This window comes from Schistocerca americana, chromosome X (genome assembly GCF_021461395.2).
Source record: "Schistocerca americana isolate TAMUIC-IGC-003095 chromosome X, iqSchAmer2.1, whole genome shotgun sequence".
NCBI classification, from domain to species: Eukaryota; Metazoa; Arthropoda; class Insecta; order Orthoptera; family Acrididae; genus Schistocerca; species Schistocerca americana.
The window spans coordinates 44,190,929-44,216,470 of record NC_060130.1 but is presented as its reverse complement, the minus strand read 5'-3'; the positions used below and the strand labels follow the sequence as shown (position 1 = coordinate 44,216,470).

At 41.1% G+C, this 25,542-nt stretch overlaps 1 protein-coding gene across 1 annotated transcript in view; it reads left to right on the top strand.

Annotated features, from left to right (window-relative positions):
- The first annotated feature begins 9,942 nt into the window (after positions 1-9,942).
- The window catches only part of LOC124555130, a 161,898-nt gene continuing 146,298 nt past the window's right edge, over positions 9,943-25,542 (top strand). Inside the window, exon 1 of the mRNA XM_047128942.1 lies at positions 9,943-10,051. The gene's annotated coding sequence lies outside the window, so the exon portion shown is untranslated. The remainder of the gene's footprint in view (positions 10,052-25,542) is intronic.

The following is a 25,542-nucleotide window of genomic DNA, read 5'->3' as shown; positions in this document are numbered from 1 at the left end:
GTTTCTAGTTCGTAAATCACACTGTTTACTCAACGGGCGCGCGTAAAATTCCCACGTTAGCTCTATTAAAACGCACGTTTCCCCCATCGTCCACGAAAAGGAAAGTACCATGTCCAATCAATAAGGACACACGCTTACAAAAGTTCCATTACAAACAGTGCGGTACAAATTTGGAATAATTCTCCACATAAGATAAACATTATTTCATCATTCCCACATTTTAGTAAAACTCCAAGGTCAGTCTTACTTGATCACTGTTCCTACCCAGTAGCAGAATCTTTGCAACATGGGAATTACGAAGCGTAAAAGAAAAACGAGCAAAATATCTTTATACAAGTAGCGCGAGCTGTCCTGTAATTGAGCCAATCGAACAAAGTCACCCCCTCAAAAAAAGGTGAACTTATATTTACATAACATCAAATATTATAGTATATATTTATATTAAACTAATAATAAAGTATCAGAACTAAATAAAAACGCGAATGTTAGGCAAAAAAATGTGGGGGTGTAAAGACGCGAATCACCGCCTCAACATAGACTTTTTACCGGACAGAAACGCTACCCATTGCGCTAAACCAACAACAGGCTGCTACTGCTTAAAAATATTGTGTTACTCCTTGATAAAAACCTTAATCGTAGATAATTATGTTATTAATTGAAATTTTATTATAACAAATTGTACGATGAACATTGCGTTTTGGGTGGATCTTCAGCGTGTCGCTGCCTTCAAATAGTTACAATAATTCATTTGCCACGATAATGATATTTCTCATTATTTTATCGGAACGAATCACACAACTAACAACGGGTTTTCCAGTGATTCTCAATTTGCTGGTGCTCAGAAACGGCATATATGCATATAGGCTTGACATGAATGCCAATATCGCGCCTCACAACTCTGCGTGCTATTCCACGCTATGACGTCAGAAACTCGGCACGCTCAACGCTCAACGTTCGGATGCACGGTCCGTGTGCCGACGGCTTAACCGTGCGACGATGCCTTTCTCGCCAGCCTGGCAGATTGTGATACACTGAACGAAGCTGCAGATGTCCTTCATCGTGTACCGTCCGAGGTCGAACCTCGGATCGTACACATCGAGAACATCCGCCGATCTACCACCTCCTCCAGGGAAGACGACGAAAAACGCAGGGCTCTGATCCACGTCCTTACTGACGCAGAACGCCACGGGCACGACACCTGGCAAACCATCGGCCGTGCTCTCCACGACCATTTCGTCGGATGTGTGCAGCTCTAAAGCGTCGGTTTATCTCAAATACAAGTTTTCGGACCGACTCTGCAGTTAGCTGTCCATCGTCAACTTGACACTTTGTATAAAATTTCGTTATCTTACGTCTTCTGTTTGATGTTATGCAACCATCCACTGCTTCCCTCGAAATCACTGTATTATATGTGAAACGTCCCCTTAGAAAAATTAATGAATTATTGTGCTAATGAACCTCTTACGTTATTTGATTTTCAAACGGCTGAGCAGAACTGATCGTTCTCAGACATTTCTCTCTTTACTTATTCTGATCAACACTAAACTGACACACAATATTTTTAATGCAATGCAATCTGACTTTCAACAATCCCTACAAAAGAATGGCCCTGACTAACAATAACCTATACCTTTCATGAATCACTTACCTCACAAAAATCTTCGTTACTCGAACTACTGCAATGCAGCGAGCGCCAATACTGCTAGCTACATAAAAGACTCTGAAGGCACTAATTACTGATAGGCATAGTTAGCAAATGAAAGATTTTGATAGAGAACAATGTGTTTACCTTAATAATGTTCAAAAGTTATCATATATATATATCACTTCATGATAACCAATATTACAAATGTACTGTTTCTGATAGACACACGTCCAGATCGTCCGCTCTCAAAACTCCGCCATCTCTCTCCCCACATCCACCACTGCTGGCGGCTCACCTCCAACTGCGCAACGCTACGCGTTGTTCACATCTAGCTGCCCAAAACTACAATAGCGAATATTCCAACAACGCCAACCAGCCACAGACTGCACACAACACAGCCAGTGATTTTCATACAGAGCGCTATGTGGCGTTACCAACATGAAAACCTAAACAGCCCACTTACGACATGTTGCATGCAGTTTGATGTTCATAATGTTGTATGTCACTATCGTGCACATAATGTAAATTGTATCGAGCATCCTTGAAACGCGCGAGCACCCGTTCTTGTAACAACTGCATCTCGTCTTCTCTGGAATATCCGTAGTTCTTGTTGTGTACCACACGGACTTAATCGAAATATGTTCATAATTACTTTTGTACTATGCTGTGGATGATTTTCCATGTGCGTAATTATGTTCAGTACCTGCTCCTTGGTTAACGATTGTCTTTTACTACGTTTCACTGGAGACGGTATTTGTGCCTCACTGTCTGTTGTGTACATAGTTCCGCATAGTCGGCGCGTACACAACTTTCCCACTAGAGGGCGCCCCGCTAAGCACAACAGCGCAGGCACGTCTCCGCACTACGAGATGGCGCTGCCTTAGAGACGGACCAAATTCTGCTTCCGCCAATCCGCGTATTAATATGTAATGCAGCCAATGAGATTGCTGCTAACGTAGGACCTTTTCTCCTCACGGATCACACTTGCGCAGTGATTACCTGAACGCGTGAGGTATTATAACGAGTGTACAGACCTCCAATTAGTCAGTCTGCATTTATCTGCACCTGTCTGTACCAGTCTGCATTAGTCTGTACCAGTCTATAGTCAAGTTTCAGTCTGCGCCTAATAAGATTATTATATTCCTGTACATAGGCATGAAGATAAATGAATAGACACTTTGTCAAGTATCAATGTGAGAATAAGATTAATGTACCGAGACCAAATGATTGTCAATTGGAAATAGCATCCAAAACCAAGCTAAGTAATTTTATGCTTGTTATTATTTTAATAAATGTGTGTGAAAATTAATCAAGTTCTGTTTAAAGTTGGTCACCGTCAATCTGCTGCTCTAAGCGTGCAAGTGGCATATCTACCGTCCGACCTAACGGCAGAAGATGAACACGCCACGATAAGACGACGACACGTATTGCTGACACTCGCCTACTTCGTTAGAGCATCAAGTCAAATAATGTGATGGTGTGTGTACCGAAGGTGTTACAGTACGCACACCACACTGCCCAACAAGGGCAATGAACTCGTCGCTCACACCTGTTTCAGCATCAACCTCACCATTGTACTGCTCATGTGCACTGTCTGCACGCTCGATCGTATTTGGCACCACACATTTCCACTGACTCGTCAGTCAGAAACTCTAATATTTCAACAGCCACTTCTTTCTAACTCTGTGAAATTCCTTCGGTCCCTTTCTGACTAAATGTCAATTTCGGCAAGTGTTGTTGTAGATATGACGCAGTGTTTGCTTCGTTTATCTTTGCTTTGTATCAACACTGCTAGCATTGTGGCACTGTCTTGAGGTACTCGTCGACTAAGCAGTACCCCGTGCTGTGCTCACCCCAGGATACCTCCAGTCCTGCCGCAGCCAATATTGCGGTTGTGTGGCGGGCAATATCTGGGGCGTCGAATTCCGTCAACATCATCGGCCTTTTGCGACCTCGCACTCGAGGGGGTTCCTTGTCAGAAGTCGTGGCAGTTTATTTCGTCAAAGACAATCGAGTGAGATGCACCCGTTAACTGATATGCCCCGACTGCAGAACTTAGGATAAATTCTGGTGTCGGCTTTGAGCAATGACGTCATATCCGAGGCAAGGACGCTACATGTCTTTGAAAGTAGCGAATAATATGAGTAAACATAGGACTTCAGCGTACGATAAAATTGTAATCAAAATTCACACAATTATTTACTTACTTGTTAGCCGCTAATTATATCGGACCAAAATGAAGATAACGGAAATAAATAAGTACAAAAAAGTGTGAATTCCTAAGGGACCAAACAGCCGGGTCATCAGTCCCTAGATTTACATTAATCTAACTTATGATAAAAACAACAAACACACACACACACACACACACACACACACACGCCCGTGGGAGGACTCGAACCTCAAGCGGGAGGGAGCGCGCAATTCGAGACATTGCACAACCGCACAGGCACTCCGCGCTGCTACGAGCAAAACAATACATAAATATATATGTGTGAACATCACCCCATGAACCATGGACCTTGCCGTTGGTGGGGAGGCTTGGCGTGCCTCAGCGATACAGATGGCCGTACCGTAGGTGCAACCACAACGGAGGGGTATCTGTTGAGAGGCCAGACAAACGTGTGGTTCCTCAAGAGGGGCAGCAGCCTTTTCAGTAGTTGCAGGGCCAACAGTCTGAATGATTGACTGATCTGGCCTTGTAACAATAACCAAAACGGCCTTGCTGCGCTGGTACTGCGAACGGCTGAAAGCAAGGGGAAACTACGGCCATAATTTTTCCTGAGGCCATGCAGCTTTACTGTATGGTTAAATGATGATGGCATCCTCTTGGGTAAAATATTCCAGAGGTAAAATAGTCCCCCATTCGGATCTCTGGGCAGGGACTACTCAAGAGGATGTCGTTATCAGGAGAAAGAAAACTGGCGTTCTACGGATCGGAGTGTGGAATGTCAGATCCCTTAATCGGGCAGGTAGGTTAGAAAATGTAAAAAGGGAAATGGATAGGTTAAAGTTAGATATAGTGGGAATTAGTGAAGTTCGGTGGCAGGAGGAACAAGACTTCTGGTCAGGTGAATAAAGGGTTAATAAAGACAAAAACAATGGAATAGAAATTCACTAAACATCTCGTCATGATCATGTTTAATGCTCGCATTAGCTACGGCATTCACAGCAGAGTGCTCAGAACACTTCTGAATGTTCATTGGTTGTAGGAGTATGCGTGACGTAGGTGCACAGAACAAGTCTAACCCCAAGGAACCTAACCTCCACACTGAAAACCAACTCCAACAAACTCTATTGTCAACTGTTCTCAACTCGAAGTTTGACTTAGTTTTCAACTGTTGTTAACAGTTGTTTGAAGTCTCGAATCTGAACAACTAGTTGAGGGAAGTTTTGTCTCGAGTTTGTAATTTATGACCGGTTTTCAAAAACATGGCAGAGTTGTCTGACTTGCGCATGCGCATTTGCCGTGTCGTCTGCTGTTTTTCTTTCTTCGTCTACTGTGTTTCTTTCGACAGTGGCAACTCACGAGCCGTCAACAGATCCACCAATTCAGTTTTTGTAAGAAATTTAAATGAAGACACCTCTGTAGGATCCTTCAGATCCTGGATATGGAGACATATAAAAGGAAAGATTTGTTGAATGAAGTCTCGGATAAAATTGGTGTACCGCATGTGGAATGTGAACGGAAATGCACAAATATGAAAACACACTACAATCTTGAGCATTGTCAAATGATCAAAACTAAAAGTTGGTCTGGGAAAACTGAGATCTACGTTCCGAAATGGGTATTTTACTAGCATATAAAGTATTTGGAAGGTGTGAACAAGCCAGAGCGAGAAATATTTACAAGCGTAAGTAAAATGTCATTCACAAGCGTTACTGAAGCTGTTAAAGTTTTGGTCGGAAATTTTGTAATTACAACTGTATTTTCAGTGGAAATTTATTTATTTCTCTTGTCATATCTTTTTTCAACATGTGGTACAAAGAAGTTTGCAAATTAATGGCTTACATTGTTAATAACTAAAGCTGTAAGGGTTTTGTTCAGAAGTCTACGTCTACATCCATATTCCGCAAGCCACCTCACGGTGTGTGGCGGAGGGTACTTTGAGTACCCCTCTAAGTCTTTAATTACATTTGTCTTTTCTCTCGATATTTATTTATTCATATTTCTGTTGCTATTTCACTTTACCAACACCTGGTGCAAAGTAGTTTGCAAATTCATCCCTTATGTTCATTGCGGTTGTTCCTGCGTTGCCTCCATTTCTCTGAAGACATTTATTTTGCGGAGACATCCTCCATCTGCCATCCGGAACCCTGCCTGTTAATGGATCTTCCAGATCAAAACTGCCGGGTGGTGAGTAAACTTTCTTTATTTCTTCCAAGAAAACTGTGCAAAGACGTTGTTGCAGAAGTCACTGATGTTGCTTTTTCAGGACTTAAGTGCATAGTTGTTCTAAGACAATAGCCCAAAAAAATTATCCACAATTCGTCTAGTGCGAGATTTTCGGTAATTAAACAGTCTTTCCTGGCTGCCTTTCTCTTGCAATCCTGCATATGGTTTCATCATGTACTCTGAAAGAGCAAACGCATCATCTCGCACCGTAACAAATTGATAATCTTCAGTCAGAATCAATTTCCAATGCTTTTCTTTAACAAAAAGTAAAAACGCCGACTGTGTGTTTACAAGGGTTTCAGATTGTTGTCAACAGTTATAAAGTTGCCAAACTCACATCAGTTACAACTGTTGTAAGTTTGGCAAACTTGTATGATTTTGTTTGTTGGAGTTGGTTTTCGGTGTGAAGGTAGCTTAAGCAGCAACTTTGCGTTAGGTATGACGTCTTTGCTCAAGGCTGACGGGTGGAATCGGACACTAGAACTTGCATCCATAGGTATTCTTGCAGATGTGTCGATTCGAGTGTGCAAGCACGTACGCTGCGTATGCCAAATGACTGCCAGTTGTTCTCAGCATCCGGCCGCCACGAAAAATGGCGACGGTCTTTCCTTTCTGAACGAACGAGACAAAATACCGCAGCAAGTCAGTAAATATAGCATATGTCAGGCTCCTGTAGTCCTGAAGCAGCATAGGGACAGATTCGGATCTGAACGATTAATCAACGAGATCTCTACAGCTATACTCCATTCACCGAAACAAGAGACGTACTGTAAACATGGCAAGGCCGTCGAGGGGCGTACAAGGCAGGGGCGTCAGAATTAAAAAATGAAAGTCGTGTTTCTTATAATTTGGCACCTGAACATGATAAAGTGATCCGACAACTACCTTCCGAGCCGGCCGAAGTGGCCGAGCGGTTAAAGGCGCTACAGTCTGGAACCGCACGACCGCGACGGTCGCAGGTTCGAATCCTGCCTCGGGCATGGATGTGTGTGATGTCCTTAGGTTAGTTAGGTTTAAGTAGTTCTAAGTTCTAGGGGACTTATGACCACAGCAGTTGAGTCCCATAGTGCTCAGAGCCATTTGAACCTTTCGAAACCTTTCTTTACATTACATTAAAATTTATTGTCACTGAAAAAGAGAAATATTTAAGCTTTCAGGAAAAGTTGTTTTTTCGCGTTACTCTTTATCACGCCATGTCTCCTAAACTGTGTGTCGCACAGCAAAATAATTATATAATTGCCTTCAGTACTATATGTTGATGACTTCTGTAAATTTTCTGCCCAATAGAGTCAGTAATAGTGAAGTAATAAATTAAAATCTCACGTCTGATGCAGAACTTTTACCAAATCATCATCCGAAATATAGTAAGCGACAAACTTTTCCCCTTTAAATTTTTTTGTGGGGCTGTAAGCGAGAAAGGTTTCAGAAAAGTTTGAATTTAGTTTTGTAGTTTGTTCGAATGCGATGGGTGCAACCGTTTGTGCGCTGTCAGTGTGGCCGTCTCAGTTGCAGGTGTGAGCTCGTCAGTGGGTGTTGTACAGCGGCGATTTCAGGATATTTTAAGTTCATCTGCAAAGACGCTTGAAAGACTAGTTGTTGATTATTAGAGTAAGTACATGTGTTTGTAGTCACGCTGAGCATTCACTGTTTATGTGCGCATCCAATAGCATCGCGTGGTTTCTTATTTTATATATTCACTTACTTCATTAGCATCACATACGGCTGTCCTCGTTATGTCATCCACGGATTCAGCGAGCGAGGTCGACGTGTCAGTTCTGAGTCCAATAAAGAAGCGAGCAAAGAAGAAATCATTAAGTTCTTCTGAGAAGCACGTGGTGCTTAATGTGTATAAAACGGAACTGTTACATCCAGAGCAGTCGATGAGTGACATTGTTTTGAAAACAGCTGCAGCTACAGGTGTTGGACGTTCTTCAGTGTATCGTGTGATAAGTGAATACAAGGCCACACACTCTTTGAAGTCTCCCAAGAAAGGAAAATTAGGACAGAAACTTTCTGAAAGTGTTGATGACTTCGATAATAATACGATAGGAAGGAAAGTACACGAATTTTTTTTTCGTAACGAATTGTCAACAATGGACAAAGTGCTTACAGTCGTGAACGAAGATGCAGATCTGGTCAATTTTCGGAGAACTACATTTTATAAGTTATTGAGAGAATTGAATTTCAAATATGTCCGGCATGGGCGCGATAGCATGCTAATAGACAGGGATGACATCATTTTATGGAGGCGGCGTTATCTTCGAACCATTAAACGGTTTAAACGGTTGAGAGATGAAGGCAGACCCATTTACTATTTGGACGAGACGTGGGTGAACGCAGGACATACCCGAAGTTCGTCTGGGTAGATGACATGATAAATTCCTCAAAACAAGCGTTTCTGTCCGGATTATCTACCGGAAGCAAGGGTCCATCAGGAAAGGGAAACGTCTGATTATCGCACACATTGGCTGCAAAGCAGGGTTCGTTGAAGGACGTTTGTGTGGACTTTCGAATCCAAGAAAAGTGGAGATTATGGTGAGGAGATGTGCGCCGAAACCTTCGAGAAGTGGTTTCAAGATGTTCTTCCTTGGCTTCAGGAAAATCCAGTTATTGTTCTCGATGACGTGCTGTATCATTCTCGGAGAAAAGAAAAAGTTCCCAATGCGAATTCCAATAAGCACGAAGTATCAAAGTGGCTAAAATCTAAAAACATCGATTTCGAAGACGGTATGTTGAAGAAAGAACTTTTAGATATAGTTAAAAAAAATCACAGAACAGCGCACAACGAATACGCAATAGATGAAATGGCGAAGAATGCAGGGAAAACTGTTCTCAGAATTCCTCCGTACCACTGTGAATTAAACGCCGTCGAGTTAGTGTGAGCCAGAATCAAAGACTATGTTGCAGCGAAAAACATACAAAATGCCGGAAGTTAAAGTACTGCTAAAAGAAGCAGTAAGAACAGTGACTGCAGAGGATTGGAACAAGTGCGTCCTCCATGTCGTAGAAACAGTGGAAACTCAAATGTGGAAATTAGGCTGCATTATAGAGGAGAGAGGTTTATAACAAACCGGTCCTCTATTACAACAGTTAAAGTTCGACAGAGTGAACCTTGTTTCGTCCTTTATCATTATTATTACTGGTATTGTTATTAAAATTAACAATTAATTGTGTTTGAATGGAGCGTTTTGTTAGCAACCTGAATGAAAATATATCTCCTTCGACAGAATGAACTCAGTTTAACATTATTGTTAAATTTGTGTCGCGCATTGTTGCCCAGGTTTCTCACGGTCCTCTGAGACAGCTCGCCAGCCAGCCGAACGCCACCAGCTGCAAAGCGTGCCCCAAGGATTTTCCACACCCCTACGTATCACGTGAACACCGAATGCTTTCTCTGGAAACGAGCATAGTCGCTCACGTGACACTGTTTATGTTTCGTCCCAGCTCTCGGTGAATAGACTTTAGTGTATTACGTGTTATCGAAAAACAGACAGTTTCCACAAAAGCAACGTTAACTGCAATTCGCAGTCACAATGATAAGCACTTCATGCCAGAAGAGAAAAATCGATCTACAACGAAAAAGAAAAGAGCTGTACAGCGCATTCTGTTTGGAAGGGCTGACGCAGCGGAGAGCCATAAAATAGCGATGTCTTTGCTGAAAGATCGGGATGAAGAAGCTGATGTTTCGTCGTGTCAAAACACTGCAACAATGACTCAAGTTTGTGAGACAATGGACAGTGCGCAAAATAAAGTTGTGATAAAGCAGGCTGGAACAATATAAAGCCAGCCATAAACAGTATGATCAAGTGCTTTCTATTTTAGTTTCGTATTATCTAGAATGTAGCGTGGAAATCCAGGATGACGTCGTTCCGTCTGCTACGCGATCGATGCTAGACCTCTACCCTTCGGCTCTCTTCGGCGCTATTCGGGAGAGCGTCTCACAGTATCGATTGCGAGACAGTGTGTGTAGGTGTGTACATGTTGCGCGCATCGTAAGCAAGCGGAGCGCGGTAAGTTCTGTGCTTATTTCCTTTACCCGTTTAACTCAATCTTCGTATTGTTTAGTTTTTGCTTCGAATTCGCGAACTATCGGACCTTACTACGGCAATGTGTCTGTGCAGTATATACAGCTAGACGACGAGTTTTATTTATTTATTTAGTATCAAAGCCACCGTACAAATGTTATTGGACTTGCCATACATAAAAATTAAAAATATGGAATGTACGAAATGTAACTGCTTACAACATTTACCAGTAAATTTATAGTTTCTTTGCATGTGAATGGTATATAATAGTTTATTCTATATGTAGTTATTACTGGGAAACAAAGAGTAATAAAGGTAGTAAAATACTATAGTATAAACTCACAGGACTTATCAGAGAACTGCATTATATTGGAGATAAGTTTATAAAATCATTTCCTTGATATGAGAGGTATTCATATACTGAATTGCAACGTTTATGAGTTACAAAATTTTCAAAGTTCCAACTTAAAATTTATATCATCCGTTAAGTCTTTAATGCATTGTAGAGCTTATACGATTCTGAGTTGCTGCTGTTTTTGTTTGTTCGGTGTGTAGATTATTCCTATTCCCCCTATGTTAGAGTTGTTATAGTCGGCATTTGTGTGGAGAGTGCTTAGATTTGCTTTGGTTAAGAGTACACTTTTAAATATATAGAGTGATGACAGAGTAAGTATTCCTAATGTCTTGAAAAGAGAGCTGTAGATAGGTTTGTACGGCTGTGGGTAATTATTCGAACAACTCATTTTTGTAAGATAAAATTTCTTTTTAATCAGATTCTGAGTTTGCCGAGAATGCTATTTCATATGAGGCAACGGAATGAAAATATTCCAAGTCTGCCATTCTGATGCCTTCTAAAGTGGAAACACTTGCGACAACACTCAGTGGAAATCAGTTAAGTCTGTGTAGAAGAAATCTTACGTTATGTTTCCAATTTATAGCCTCATCTATAAGAATCCCTACAAGTTCTGCAAACTGCACTCTCTCTGTTAGTCTGTCATCCAGTAATAGATTAATGTCTTCATCCTGAGTGCAATTTGTTTGCATTGCATTCATTGTAAGTTTATTTGCACTAAACCGAGTCTAAATACTTTTTTGCTGCTTCATCAGTAGTGGAATGTGATGAGTCTAAAATTGAGTGACTTCAAAAACTCGTCATCTGCATGTAATACAATTTTGGCTGTATCATATTGTAGCTGTAAGTCATTTACGTATATCCTCTCCAGTCCCGAGCATATATTAAAATTTCAAGTGAGCTAAATTTGTGTTAACTGCAATCTGTTAATGCTAGTTAACTATGAATGACCTCAAAAAAAGTTTTTAACCATTCACAATTTTTTATAGATGGTATCACGTATGATACCTTGGGACTCAAGCAGCGCATTTATATACACAACTATGCAGTTTCATTTTGATTTATTACAAAAAAATTCCAGTCAGAAATATTACACACATTGTTCATATTTTCTGTAGATACCATGATAGGTGAAAAAAGAAATTTGGTATCAAAATTTTTAACCATATTATGTAAACAATTAAAAATATATAAACGAAATTACCATAGCAAAATGTGTCAAATTATTGTCCCTCTTTTGATATTATCACAAGTATCAATAAATTAACAACACTTACACTAAATATATTTTAGTTTTTGTGGAATTTGTTAAAACAGTTCCTCTCAGCAATGAAGCAAGGGAACATTTTGCACTGCTCACATTGTACAAAAGTAAGACCTCCACAGCCTTCTGCCCAGCATTTTGACCTGTTCTTCTGAACAAGATTCATCATTTCAGGCAAATGAAGCTTGCTTGCTTTTCTTTTTTCCATTGATGGTAGTGGGATGGGACGTCATGGTCTTTTCCTTCATCTTCGGAGTCTAGTTCTTGCTCCACAGGTTCGATCAGTAAACTTGACTGTTGGTGAAAATGCACCAAATTTTCTGCAATATCAAGCTTGAACTGATAGTATGGCACTGTATGGTTCTTTGCAATACCATTCTGCATTGCAGTCTCTCTGTATTCCAACCATGCAGCAGCAATTGCAAAATCAATAAAGTGATGAATCACTCTGATGGTCCATTTGTGGGTCCGGGCTCTCATGCCATACTTTCCCACCATCCTATCTAACAGGTCAACACCTCCCATGTAAGTATTGTATGCCTTTACTACACATGGGCGAGGAACTTCAATGTACTTTTTCTCTTTTTTAGACCACCAAGTGCATTTTTCAGTTGGCCCAACACTTGGTTCTGTTGAAGCCAAATAAATCACTCAGTTGTCAAACCATTTGATAATTGCTAGGTTCCCGTCATTCCTTACCACCTGATCATGGCTGCCTCTTGTTTTTCTCATTGTTGTATCTTCCTCAAACCGTATACGTCTGGGGATGCGACTCAGCATTATTGTGCCAGTGGCAGTAATGTTCCTGTCTCTTAGTAACTTGTCGAGGAGGGGAACAGAAGTAAAATATCTGTCAACATAAATTAATGACTTCTCTGTCAATGTATCACTAAGTTTCACCACTACTCTGCCTCTTACATCTAATTTCTCTGGAGGGGGCACTTTTTCAGACTGAATTTCTTTCCCTTTTCCTTCATACATACAGAAATAAAGGGGTATGCCATGAGGGTGTGCCATGACAAAATTCTTCAAACCTTCTGGGTTAGGTTTTCGCTTTACATACTGCTTCATTTTCACTTGTCCATGAAACAATCATCTGCTCATCGATAGATATTTCCGTTGACCGATGGTTTTCTAAACATCCCTTTCTAACAGTCTCCAATATTGGTTTTATTTTCCAAAAGTGGTAATGTTTTCCTGTTCACTAACAGCATTGTCGTCAACTAATTTTATATTGTTCCTCAGTAGCTAAAATCTGTCTCTAGAAACATTGTCTGCAACTAGTGGGTACCTACTTTTCCTCTCCCCGCACATTCTTAGATGCTGCAACAATGCTCACTCCCCAAAACTTGTCCATTTCTTCTGCAGTACATTTTAGTGATTTTCCTGTTTTATTAACATGCCTATAATTTGTGAATTGAGACATATCCGTAAAAAATGAACCATGGAAGTATTTGCAAAAGTATTCAAATGGTTTCTTGAGTCATCTGTGGCCACTGATGTGCTGGCAGCAATGTTGCATCGGAGGTTTTTGGAAGTGCTAAGCACCTGAAAACTAAAAAAAAGGCAAATTAGCTTTTTTTAAGTAAACCATCTAGTAAGAGACCGTAATTTCTTTAATAACACAATCATCCTTACACATCTGTATACCTCCAAAACTCGCTTCTTTCTCGGATTTTAGCAAGAGGTACAGATTCTTCATCTGATGAACTTTCGTCACTTTGATTTCTTTGTATCAAAGCGTCATCTTCATCATCAGACTCTACGTCAGACTCATCTGGATAAATTCTGTTGACCAACTCAGTGATCTCTTCATCAGTCAAGCCTGAGAATCAAGCGGAAAACAAATATAACCTCACTTCCACTGACGTGAACAAAATCGACATTGAGTCCCAGGGTATAGTATAAGATACCCTAAACATTAACTTTTATAAATCTTGTAAAACATTAATTTATAGTTGACTATTGAGTGAGTATTGTCTGTAGAGGTTTCCTAGTCCATGCTGCTGCAAACATCGTGTAGATGGTTGTTGTCATGCAAACGGCCCCATCTGTTGTCTCAGGGATGGAGACGTGGCTGCACGATCCGTTACAGCCATGCGGATAAGATGCCTGTCACAAGGGCATACCCAGGATCTGAACTGGGGGGGGGGGGGGGGGGGGTCATACTAGTCACAGGAAACAAGGACTCGAGACAACATACAGTACTTCTTATTAAATAAAACAGTAAGCCAGTGAAAAACTGCTTTAATAAACATTTTAAATACAAAAATGCACTTGTGCAATCCGAGAAAACATGCAGCATTTCTTATTAAATAAAACAGTAAACTAGTGAAAAACTGCGAATATCTTCTAGGGGAGTGACCCCCCCCCCTTACCCCTCGCTGGGTACGCCCATGGCCTGTCATCTCGACTGCTAGTGATACGAGGCCGTTGGGATCCAGCATCCAGCATGGCGTTCCGTTCTACCCTTCTGAATCCACCGATTCCATATTCTGCTAACAGTCATTGGATCTCGACCAACGTGAGCTGTAACGTCGCGATACGATAAACCGCAATCGCGACAGGCTACAATCCGACCTTTATCAAAGTCGGAAACGTGATGGTACGCATTTCTTCTCCTTACACGAGGCACCATAACAACGTTTCACCAGGCAACGCCAATCAACTGCTGTTTCTGTATGAGAAATCGGCTGGAAACTTTGCTCATGTCAGCACGTTGTAGGTGTCGCCACCGGCGCCAACCTTGTGTGAATGTTCTGAAAAACTAATCATTCGCATATCACAGCATCTTCTTCCTTTCCGTTAAATTTCGCGTCCTTAGCACGTCATCTTCATGGTGTAGCAATTTTAATGGCCAGTAGTGTATCTACATGGTAATGTCTACTGAAGAACGGGATACAACCTTTCCACTTTGACTAATGATGTCATAGATTACTCTTAGATATTATGTGTTTACTTTCGAGCCATAGATAATAAATAGGTTGTCTGCTGTGGATAAGCGCCATCATTGTACATTGAAAAAAAAAAAAAGAATGTGGCTTTGAGCCGGCCGAAGTGGCCGTGCGGTTAAAGGCGCTGCAGTCTGGAACCGCACGACCGCTACGGTCGCAGGTTCGAATCCTGCCTCGGGCATGGATGTTTGTGATGTCCTTAGGTTAGTTAGGTTTAACTAGTTCTAAGTTCTAGGTGACTAATGACCTCAGCAGTTGAGTCCCATAGTGCTCAGAGCCATTTGAACCAATGTGGCTTTAAAAGACAGCGCTAGACTTGCATAAGATTTTTTTCGTGTGCGTTGATTTAAATAATTGGTTCTATCCAATTCAGTCGGTACTTAATTTCATTCTTAGTAAGTTTGAGATAATGTGGACGAATAGTTTTTTAATTTAGAAAAATTTTTAGTTTTTCATTTTCGTTTGTAGGTATGGATTTATCTATTCCCATGAATATAGATGATTTAAAGGAGCCTGTGGGCGTAGACATGATGGAAACCATTCGATTTTTGCAAATGTCTGGTCTTCTTGCTGATTACGTTCGATGTCGTGAGTGCGGCGACCATACGCACCTGATAAGTGTGTCTGCTCGTCGTACTCACGATTTACTCGTATGGAGGTGTAGCAAGGATCGGCTATGGCACTCAATTAGACGAGGAACATGGTTTGAGCAATCTAACCTGGCCTTGAAGGATATAAAAAAAAATACGTAGTGGTGGCGTTTGAGGTATCCTGTGTGGCTGCGTGTGCATGAATGTCGTGTATCTGAGCATACCGTTGTAGACTGGTGCTCGTTTTGTATAATATATAAACGAAGTACAACAGGAGGGAACCTGCGGTAGGATTATGGATTTGGGGGGCTGTAATTTCAGGTCCAGAATATGACGATGTAGTTTTTAAAGTAGTTCCTAATCGAACGAAGAAAGTTTTGGTGAAATTAATTGAAGATCAAGTTGCAGAGGATTCCGTAGTCATTTCTGATGGTTTTTCTACATACAGGGGGAACAGGGGTTTTCAGCATCTTGTTGTCAATCATAATATTGAATTGAGATCTTCATCGACTGGGGCTTGTACCAATAGTTCAGAAGGTTATTGGTCAGTCAGAAAATCTGCACTACTAAAGGCGAAAAGACCGACAGACGTAAAATTTGTATCCCGTGTGTGTCGTCTTCTTCCGCCTTTGCGTAGTTGACGTGAGGTAGAGGTTGCCAATGTAACGTACGTCGATTTCCTCGTTTTCGTTAACAGTAGTATCCTATTCTTTCTTATCTTCTGCCTTCGCTATTAATATTAACTACGTAAGAACAGACTATTAGTGGTAGCGAAGGCGAAAGAAACAACGCCTGTAAAATTTGTATATCGTATTTCAGTTGACTTATGCAGTTCAGCTGAACAATAGGATACTAATACAAACTAAACCGAAGAAATCCACGTACATTACATTTGTGTCCCGTACTGCAGTTAACCTACACAGCTTGACTGCAGTTCGAGATACAATTCATAAATATGTCAGGTGAGGTATTCTATGCTACAGCTACTTCTATCCCTTTTCTTTCCCTTATTTTTTACAGAAGTATTAGGACTCAAACAAGCGATACCCTTAACATTATGGTCGAAATATTGCTGGCTGCCATCCGTTTTTTTCCTGCGTTTATGAACACTCGTCTCAGTTGTTAAATCTGTATAACAAATGATGTCTGGCAAATTACGACGTCATTGGCCAAAGCCGACGGGTTGTATCCCGTTCTTCGGTAGTCGCCAATCGACCTGCGTGAGCACGCTAACAAGGAGAGGTGTGATCGCCTTCTTGAAGTATCTACATGGTAATGTATGGCTAGTATTGTGCTAAAAAGTTGCTCATCTGGTAACAGAAATACATTTTTCACACTACTGCACAAACATAAATAGATTATTCCATCTTTTTTTAGCTGATCGAAATTTTCAAATAATTGAATATTATGGTAGGTAAATATAATTAAATTCAGATGTACAAAAATTTCAATTGGAAAAAGAATGATATAAAGAAAAAATGAAATAAATGGTTCAAATGGCTCTGAGCACTACGGGACTTAACTTCTTAGGTTATCGGTCCACTCGAACTTAGAACTAATTAAACCTAACTAACCTAAGGACATCACACACACCCAAGCCCGAGGTGGGATTCGAACCTGCGACCGTAGAGGTCGCGCGGTTCGAGACTGTAGCGCCTAGAACCCCACGGCCACTCCGGCCGGCTGAAATAAATAAAAACTTTCATACTGTGATTAAAATAATTTGACAAAGGAATAGAAATAAATTGCATTTAAACCAGTTAATGGAATAAAAATAATGGTCGAAGCAATTTCGATAAAGATCTAAAAATAAACAAATGTTTTGCTTGGGATAAGCTTCAAATCAATAATCTACCCGATGAGAAGTTGTTATCCTATCCATTATACCACACAAAGGGACGATGTAATGCAAGATTTTTTTAGCACTGTTATCATACTACCTTCGGAATGTTTTATCCGTCAGTTACTCGCAAACTAGGGCCCACGAGAGTGAATGGCTGCAGTGTGGTGCCTGCGTCACCGTATAGATAGGTTAAAAAGTTGATGGACCTCTGCTTGTAAGTGGACCAATGTTTTTTAATTAAATAACGGGAGAAGGTAGGTGGATCAATCTTTATTAAAACATCGAACATGCGATCTACACTCCTGGAAATGGAAAAAAGAACACATTGACACCGGTGTGTCAGACCCACCATACTTGCTCCGGACACTGCGAGAGGGCTGGACAAGCAATGATCACACGCACGGCACAGCGGACACACCAGGAACCGCGGTGTTGGCCGTCGAATGGCGCTAGCTGCGCAGCATTTGTGCACCGCCGCCGTCAGTGTCAGCCAGTTTGCCGTGGCATACGGAGCTCCATTGCAGTCTTTAACACTGGTAGCATGCCGCGACAGCGTGGACGTGAACCGTATGTGCAGTTGACGGACTTTGAGCGAGGGCGTATAGTGGGCATGCGGGAGGCCGGGTGGACGTACCGCCGAATTGCTCAACACGTGGGGCGTGAGGTCTCCACAGTACATCGATGTTGTCGCCAGTGGTCGGCGGAAGGTGCACGTGCCCGTCGACCTGGGACCGGACCGCAGCGACGCACGGATGCACGCCAAGACCGTAGGATCCTACGCAGTGCCGTAGGGGACCGCACCGCCACTTCCCAGCAAATTAGGGACACTGTTGCTCCTGGGGTATCGGCGAGGACCATTCGCAACCGTCTCCATGAAGCTGGGCTATGGTCCCGCACACCGTTAGGCCGTCTTCCGCTCACGCCCCAACGTCATGCAGCCCGCCTCCAGTGGTGTCGCGACAGGCGTGAATGGAGGGACGAATGGAGACGTGTCGTCTTCAGCGATGAGAGTCGCTTCTGCCTTGGTGCCAATGATGGTCGTATGCGTGTTTGGCGCCGTGCAGGTGAGCGCCACAATCAGGACTGCATACGACCGAGGCACACAGGGCCAACACCCGGCATCATGGTGTGGGGAGCGATCTCCTACACTGGCCGTACACCACTGGTGATCGTCGAGGGGACACTGAATAGTGCACGGTACATCCAAACCGTCATCGAACCCATCGTTCTACCATTCCTAGACCGGCAAGGGAACTTGCTGTTCCAACAGGACAATGCACGTCCGCATGTATCCCGTGCCACCCAACGTGCTCTAGAAGGTGTAAGTCAACTACCCTGGCCAGCAAGATCTCCGGATCTGTCCCCCATTGAGCATGTTTGGGACTGGATGAAGCGTCGTCTCACGCGGTCTGCACGTCCAGCACGAACGCTGGTCCAACTGAGGCGCCAGGTGGAAATGTCATGGCAAGCCGTTCCACAGGACTACATCCAGCATCTCTACGATCGTCTCCATGGGAGAATAGCAGCCTGCATTGCTGCGAAAGGTGGATATACACTGTACTAGTGCCGACATTGTGCATGCTCTGTTGCCTGTGTCTATGTGCCTGTGATTCTGTCAGTGTGATCATGTGATGTATCTGACCCCAGGAATGTGTCAATAAAGTTTCCCCTTCCTGGGACAATGAATTCACGGTGTTCTTATTTCAATTTCCAGGAGTGTATTATTAATAAACATTGATCCTCTACCTTCTCCCGTGATTGAATTAAAAAACATCGATCCACTCCATTTGCTCAGAGTAGCGGCTTTTGCTGCACTTTCGGATGATTCCATCCACACAAGTTTGTGATTCTTTAAAAGTCATTTCACCACCGCATTTGATGCATTTTCGTGCCTCTGCAGTTAATCCAAGCGTCATGCACCCACGGACGATGTCGCCGTGCACAACTAAATTATTTAAATCAGTTCCCTTCATAGCACTCGCTGCCATAATCGCATAATATTTCTCTCGGAACTCGCTAATACACCGAAAAGCAGCAAACGAGACACTGGTTTCAATTTTGGCTCTAGAAACACATTGACGCTCCTCTTGCGTCTGATTGGTTATGTTAGAGAATCGTGGTATTGGCTACGCGAAACTGACACATTGGCAACCTATGAGCACTAGATAAAGCATCGCCGTGACTACCGCTGACCCGGATCATGACTTCAACCGATTTAAATTGATTCCTACGAAACTTTTTATTTTTCTCCAAACTTTTAATTGTGTCTTGCGTGTAGTCTATGAGCGCAATTCCCGTACTGGACAGAGACCGTGATGGCTGCAATTCTGAAGTTCATTGTTGGCTGGGTAAATAGTAACTTTCAATTTCATCAGCTCCTGTGATATTTTTGAGAAAGCAGAAAGAAGTGATATGGGATGGCAGTTTTATATTTTACGTCTGCCTCACTTTTGGTACCTTAACTGCAAAGGAAACACTAAAGGATAAATTTTCAATGAGTGCTGAAGGTTTTGTAGTCTGCACTGCAGTCTCCACTATCCTTGCCACTGATATTTCATCTTCCCCTGCTGCCATTTTTGTTGTTAAGCTCCTAGTCACCCCAATTTACATCTTGTTCATCTGTTGAAGGAATGCTGCAGGCAAGAAGTTTAGCTAAGGAAGAACTTAAATTAAGAAGGAAAATAATTTTAGTTTCTGCCCCGTGGTGCACAGTTTTGGGTGCAATGGCACTGTTCCTCGATGAACATTTCAGTTTAACATTTGACATCTCATATAAATCTTGTGATCAAGGCAAAAATTGCGGAACTATGAAGTGTGTTGTGTATGTCTAGCAGTGGGTTCGCAGTAAGTTTTCTTTTCCCTCTTTCTGTAATCTTAAGAGAAACAAATTTGTTCAAAAAACAAACTTAGTTCTAGGTCTAATGCAAATTGTTGCTTCTTGCGAGTATCCAAGGTAGCCAATAGAATTTTATACATACTGGATACACTGCTGTGTTATTGTTGTCAGAAGTTTTGTGGAGAAACATTTTCACTTGCTCTGGAGAAAAAAAAACTGGAAAATCTGCATTAACACCTGGTGCCCCTCTGTTGTCTGTGTGCATACTACTATTTCAGACACTTATCTTTGATCTGAATTTTATTAACATCGTTATTGGTGAACTGGTCCCAGAATTAAGAATCAGGAAAATGGATGATCTACAGGAATTATACAAGTGATGGTACTTAATCTGTACTCTAGTGTTTCTGAATTGTTTGTGAATGTTGTTAGTGCAGCAGTGACTTAAATCTGTGTGTCACTCGATCTTTTGGGAGTTTGTGTTAACTTGACAGTGACTTATTTTTTTTTTTTTTGTTGCTAGTTATTGGCAACTGATTTCTTTTCCGTTTTGAAATTGTTAGTTCGTCATATGGTTAATAGTTTGATGCTATTTGGTAGTATGTTAGTTGGTATGGATTTTCCAACGACATTTATTTTAGTGACGTTATGGACGACATATTGTATGTACTGGAAATAGGAGTGTCCTCCATCTTGACACCAACACAGATCAAAGTAGATGGGCGGAATCGGACACATCTGTATTGCTGATGAGTGGTCCATCAAAGAGAATCCAGCTGTAGAGACTTCAGTTGGAAACTACTGTAGACATTTTTAAACAGTGGGAAATCCAGGATAGAATATTCATAACATTATGAAAAGGACATAGTGAAGATGCTGAGTCCCAGACAGGCACAACAAAACGAAGCAGTCTTCTTGTTGTGCCTGTCTGTAACACAACATCTCCGTTATATGGTGGGTAGCAGTCCATACTTTTCATAACATTGTACAAATTACATAATATTGTACACATTTTTACATATTTATGAGTGAAGTATGGAGTTTCTACAGAAAAACTCCTTCTGCAAAACATATGTCTTTTTTTTGTTTACATGTGTGTGTTTTCACTTCGTGTATGCACATCTTTCAACAGCCATGGTGCCTTGTTTTACTAAATTGGTATTAGTATTGAAAGCCTGTGATGCAAGGTAACACTGAAGTGGCACAATATTTGAATAAATAGTGTGAGTACACAGTTACAAAAAAAAGACATATTCCCACACTTGGAAGTACATAACACAAGGTAAAAGACATATTCCCACACTTGGAAGTACATAACACAAGGTCCCACCCTTTAGAACTCATGCATTAAATGATATAGCTAAATTAATGTGATTCAAAAGTGATTGTGGGGGTATCTATGATTACAGGGAAAAGGGGAGATAACTTGAAGAAGTATTGAACATTTTTGTCAGTTGAGCTTGTGCTGTGACTAAGATAAAGTGAAGATTAAAAATGCTCAACTCTCCTATGTGTCTCAAGGCACATTAAGCAAGCAGAGTACAAGAGTTACAGCAGTGGGTTACTCGTGGAAAATTACTTACAGGAAGTAGGATGCTCATCAATAATAAATAGTTAAATGATGTTCTGTAAACTGGCATATGAATACAAGATGGGCTGTGGGTTGATAAATTATCTGTTCCATATAGAGTAGTGCTGGGAAACCACTTATGACCATCTGAAGAACAGATCGATATAGGCTATATGTTAACTATAGCAAAAAGTTTAAAATTACTTGAAAAATAGGAGATAAAAGTTACAGCAATTCAGTGAAACAGAAAAACAATTAAACAAAAAGTACTGTAATGATGGGCCTAGAAACAATCTATGTTTAATTCCCTTTTAGGAGCCAGAAAAAAGGTTTTATCCACATAAAAAACTCTGTTAGGGTCATTTAACATATCCTTATGTTTCAGCGTTTCAGATGCTTTCTGACATCAATTTCTTATTTCTGTCCTCTGTAGAAGAATCTCGAGTCCCATTAACCTATACCATGTTTCTGTGACAAAAATTTACCTCTCTTAAGAAAGCCACGATATCACTTTTCTCAAGGTTGATTGTTTCTAATGCAGCCTTCGAACTTTATGTATCTGCTCAAAAACTATTGAAAAGGCAGATATGTGGAGATTTACCTGGAAATCGCATGTTGAAACAGTCCAGAACCAAACCCACCAATATTATTATTTTTATTTTCGTATTTTCCCTCTTTCAACAGAACGTAGGCCACAGTGCACTGTACATTCTTGTGGAGATCGACCAGAAATTTTATTTACTAATGTTCTTGGAGCATTGTACAACTTGTTTGCAGTAGTAGCCATAATACCATCAACAATAGTCTCTTGTGCGTTTTAACTTTGCTTATTCATTCGTTGACTTCAAAACTTTGAGCTAAAAAACATTATATTTTCATAATATGGGTAGCATATTTCACTATTATGAGGTTAGATAAATTAATATGAGATGTTCAGGCAAGACAATTAATTAGGTATATCTTGATATAAAAAACACCAGAAATATTTCAAATATGCCTAATTAAATAAAACTGGTCTACGTAGAATGTAGACCAAAACTGTATTATAGATGCGTTGTACGTATTTTTAGAAGTGGCCAAAATAGGTCACATGTCTCTACTTGTGCCGTAACAGTGAACCAAGATCTTGTAATGGCCATAGAAATTCAGTGGTTTGGTTGGTTGGTTTAAAGATTAAAGGGACCAAACCGCAATGGTCATCGGTCCCTTGTTTCAGAAACACACAGAGCACAGTGAAACCATACATTAGTCATTCTAACCACTAAAAGAAAAACTCCGGGGGAAGAAAAGCCCCAAGGTCAATAATAAAGAAACATGGAAAACTGTTTTTGAGTTGTATCATATTTAACGTGTAAGAAATGAAACTATAATTCTTAGCCCTACCTCCCAAAAGACACAGTTTTATTTAAATGTGTAGAAAACTAAAATCAGATTATGCTTTGCGTAAAGGAAACGCTACAAAACTCATCTTCTACAACACAGACTTTTTCAAAAAATTATGACTCCAAACAAGAACAGTCAAAGAAATGTTTCAATATCTAATGGAATCGAACAGTTCATATTGTTCATACCTGTTGGTGTTCAAAAGAAGCTTTACAGTTCAGTAACCACATCAAATTGGCCATAAGTGGTGTAGTGGCCAGAACTGGAGACTTGATCCTAATTAGTAAATGTTGGGTCTTGTGAAGAGCCCTAGTATTTCTTATATGCTTTAAAGTATGATGTCTTATCAATCTGTTACGTAAATGGTGATTTGGATGTTTTCGTTTATATTCTATGTACCCGATTATACAACGACCTTGAACTTAAAAAGACACCCCTTTTTCTTGAGAAGTTTCTTGAGCACAAATAATTTTTTTAAATATTCTCACTAATTAAAATTTCAAACTTTTTCTGCCTAAACAGCTAACATACACCTAAGCTACACTCGTGCCATTTATTGTTTTATAAGGAGAAATAGAAAAAAGAAACTGTTTACATTAATTTTTACTTCACTACCTTTTTTGTTTATTTAGACTGCTCGTCTGTTGTATCAATATTTTTCATCATCATGCCGTCATGATCCTACAGGGTGATGATTATTGAACTACACGAAATAAAAACATCAAAACTTCTGAACGGTTTGCGTTAGGACGTTCAAGCTGCACTGTTGGCAGTGGGGCATGATGGGAATTAGTGGTTTGGTTTAGCGACAGAGTTCACTTTCATTTAGATGGGTTCGTCAAGAAGCAAAATTGGTGCGTTTGTGGGACAGAGAATCCGCATTTCGCAATCGAGAAGTCCTTCACCCTCAACGGATGGCTGTGTTCTGTACAATGTCCAGTCACGGAATAATCCGTGAGATATTCCTTGATTGCACAGAGATTATTGAATGGAACATGGTTTTGGAAGACGATTTCATCCCCATTATCCAAAGTGACCCTGATTTCGACAAGATCTGGTTCATACAAGACGGATCTCGACCCCATCGAAGCAGGAGAGTGTTTAATGTTCTGGAGGCGCACTTTGGAGACCGAATTCCTGCCTCCATGGCCGGCATACTCTCCGGATCTGAACACATGCGACTCGTTTTTGTGGGGATATATTAAAGACAAGGAGTACAGAAATAGCCCTAAAACGATTGTTCTGCCGAAAACATCCATTCAGGAGATCATCGACAGCATTTGAATGTCCCGACAGAGTGTTTCGCAGAATTATTCATCTTGATTTAAAACTTCATCCGTACAAACTACAACTGAAGGACAACGATTAGGATTCTGTCAACAAATAACAAAAATAAACAATGACGATGAATTTTAAAATGAGCTGCTACGTCGTAAAGAGAAAACAAATACTTAACTTGACCTTTGACTTTGACACAGATAAGACAGGTACTGCATTTAAAACTCTCTTTTGATTTTTTTGCCTAGATGCGTACATATTGAAATTTTTTACCAGTCTTAATACAAACAGTCTGTGAAAACATTTGGTTATAGATGAATATGTTTTCTTCGTGGCTGCTGTAAGGAGAGACAGGTTAGGTACAGGATGAGTTGGCGGTCGGAGGTTTCCGTTTCTCGCAAGGGAACCTCCCCATCGAACCCTCCCCCCCCCCCCCCCCACACACATATTTAGTTATAAGTGGGCACAGTGGATAGGCCTTGAAAAACTGAACTCAGCTCAATCGAGAAAACAGGAAGAAGTTGTGTGGAACTATGAAAAAAAAAGCAAAATATACAAACTGAGTAGTCCATGAGCAAGACAGGCAACATCAAGGATAGCAAGAGCTCAGGAGCGGCGTGGTCCCGTGGTTAGCGTGAGCAGCTGCGGAATGAGAGGTCCTTGGTTCAAGTCTTCGCTCGAGTGAAAAGGTTTATTTATTTTCGCAAAGTTATGATCTGTCCGTTCGTTCATAGACGTCTCTGTTCACTGTAATAAGTTTAGTGTCTGTGTTTTGCGACCGCACCGCAAAACCGTGCGATTAGTAGACGAAAGGAGGTGCCTCTCCCATGGGAACCGAAAACATTCGATCGCAAGGTCATAGGTCAACCGATTCCTCCACAGGAAAACACGTCTGTTATGTTCTATACGACACTGGTGACGGCATGTGCGTCACATGACAGGAATATGTTGTCGACCCACCCGACTTGTACACTTGGCAAATGGGTAAAAAGATTCTTCGACCTTGCCCGATTTAAGTTTTCTTGTGGATGTGATAATCACTCCCAAAAAAGTAGCGAACAGTCAGCTGCCAGCCAGGAGCCTCGTTAGCAGGAATACTCTCTCTTTCGTGCGCTGTAGTCGACTGACGTCGTGTGTTTCGATGTTTGTTTAGGTGTAGCGTCCCCATACTACGGCGCAGTTACCTCGTATCGGACGGACAGATAATAATTGTCTGAAAATAAAAAATTAAACTTTTCACTCGAGGGAAGACTTGAACCAAGGACCTGTCATTCCGCAGCTGCTCACGCTAACCACGGGACCACGGCGCTCGTGCGCTCACACTCTCCTTGATGTTGCCTGTCTTGCCCATGGACTACTCAGTTTGTATATTTTGCTTATTTTTTTCATAGTTCCACACAACTTCT